This window comes from Pipra filicauda, unplaced genomic scaffold (assembly GCF_003945595.2).
Source record: "Pipra filicauda isolate LSUMZ 115617 unplaced genomic scaffold, ASM394559v2 scaffold572_size285001_pilon, whole genome shotgun sequence".
NCBI classification, from domain to species: Eukaryota; Metazoa; Chordata; class Aves; order Passeriformes; family Pipridae; genus Pipra; species Pipra filicauda.
Window position 1 is genome coordinate 10,479 of NW_024104723.1, and position 2,344 is coordinate 12,822.

The 2,344-nt window shown below is 42.4% G+C and overlaps 1 non-coding gene across 1 annotated transcript; it reads left to right on the forward strand.

Annotated features, from left to right (window-relative positions):
• Positions 1–557: 557 nt before the first annotated feature.
• LOC120324526 lies at positions 558–718 on the forward strand. The gene has a single exon (XR_005565903.1). It is a non-coding gene; the product is annotated as a U1 spliceosomal RNA (small nuclear RNA).
• Positions 719–2,344: the final 1,626 nt, after the last annotated feature.

The window sequence follows — 2,344 nt, forward strand, 5'->3', positions numbered from 1 at the left end:
GCACATATGCCTTGCTCCAGGTAGGCTTATTTGCCTTTTAGGATCTGCATCTTCATCCATTGGAAGTATTCAATGTGTCTACACCACAGAGATGGTCCTTAATGTATTCCTTAAAAAAATTATCTCCTGTTGGCTGCCTGTAGGTAATTTCTCACTTAACAGGGGGTTTTAGCTTGTTCCTCAGGAATGCCATTCCCCACCCAATATGATGTCTAGGCTCTCATCTTAGTGTTTTTAAGAGACTAACAGGGTCCATTTTTCAGACATTGGACTGCCTACTGAGCAATGTGGAGTTGGCTCTATGTGTTAGCTCCAAATGGAAGCAAATGCTTGTGGCATTCAAACCTGCAAAGCCCATGTATCTTCTAGGTAAGTAATGCCTACCAAGTGGGTGCCAGAGCAGGTGTGTGTGTGTGGAGTTAGTGAAACAAGTTGATATGAATAGTCGGTATCAGTAGACTCTGATAATCAGCAGAGATACCAGGGGCTGGGTGAATATAAGAAAGGCTGTGCTAGGTCAAAACAAGGATTCACCCAGCCCAATAGGGATATCTGTGATACCTATCTGACAGGGAGGCATTCTGATCATGAAGGTGTTTTTTGAGAGTGAGCCTCATCACTAGCACTTCAGGTAGACTGATTTCTGCAACTTCCCCAGATCCAGGGAACTTGACAGTAAAATCTGTGATGTGGGAAACTGTTTTTGTTCTTTTTCCTGTATTAAAACATATTCCTACCTCCAAACTACCAGTAAATCTTAAGTGGATGCCCAAGGAAAAAAAATAGGAAAAGGTGATCTGGTTGCTGCTTAAGCCCATATCAACTTCTGTCATCTTTGATGTCGCTGCAAGGATTTCCACCCACTTAATGAGAACTACACCTTTTAGTTCAGTTTGAATTTTTACTTGGAGCTTCATTTGATAGTGCTCACTTTTGAATTGGTAGATGCAGTACAAAATTGGTGCCAGACTACCCTCTCCATGACACTTTTAATTTTACACACCTCTGCCACATCCCTCACTCATCTCTTTCCTTGACTGTACAGTCCTGAGTAATTTGATCATTTTCTTACATTGTTGCAGACCTCTAGTAATCTATCCTTGCTCTTTCACAATTTTTCTTTATTGTGAAGCGTGTTCTGAGCCACATTTCTTTATTCAGCTTTGGAGCTAACTCTAGATTTTAGGTTGAGCCTTCCTCTAGTCAGGAGTCTTCCTCCTTCACTATTAGTCTAAAAAATGTTGTGTAGTGACTCATTTTTCTAAGGACATATTTATATACAAGCGTGTGTGTGAGAATATGTGAATACTTGAGATCTGCTTCGCCTGCTCTTCTACCATGGATGACACAAAGCTGTTGACACATTATTCTATCTGCAGCAGGTTTGGGAACTCAGATGTCCTGGCCAGTATATGACCCTGTGACTGGAGAGTCACACAGGCTCTTTCTTACACTCAAATTACAGGATCATCACTTATGCCATATGCAGTACAACTGCTTCAGGGACACCCTTCCTGCAGGGACACCATCCTGCAGCATGGTCTTGCCTGCTACTTCAGGTCATCTCTGAGAGATGGCAGAGGTGAATTTGCACTTGCTTGGGATCTGGGAGCAGGTTTTTCTTATCTTCTGTGTTTGCTAAGCTGTTGTGTAACTGGACTCCTCCTCCAAGTGAAACAGCAGCTGATACTTCCTCCAGGACTTGCTCCTATAGGTGTAGGGAGTGTGTTCATGTGCCACACAGCACTAGGAAATACGAGCAGTGGCACTGCGATATCAGAGGTCATGGATCACAGAGCAGTTGCTGGTGACTTTCGATCACGTGCAGGTGATAGTGTACTGAAGAACTCCGCTGACAAAGACATAGGTGCATGCAGGATTAGGCAACAAGAAAGACAGAATCGTAGGATTTTATTTGGGACTGAATAAGTACAAAAGGTTAACTGGATCTACATCAGGTGCTCTGTATTGCACAGAAAGCTGTTGAACAGCTATTGCATTGTCATTGTTGTTGATGTCATACAGCACTGTCAACCTGTATAAGAGGTCAATGATATCCTAGGTGCCTGATGTGGACTTACTAGGAGACAGCTATTGCACTAAGGAAATATCTCTATGGGTTCATAAAGGTGATATTACTGTTATCCCTGCATAACACATGGACTTGGGGCCCAGAAGTGACACCTGTTATCTAGAGTCCCAGTATCATAACTGGCCACCAACGCCAGTTTGTGAAAAACTCTTTCTTCCTTCCTTCCTTCCTTCCTTCCTTCCTTCCTTCCTTCCTTCTTTTTCTTTTTCTTCTTTTTCTTTTTCTTTCTTTCTTTTCTCTTTTCTTTTCTTC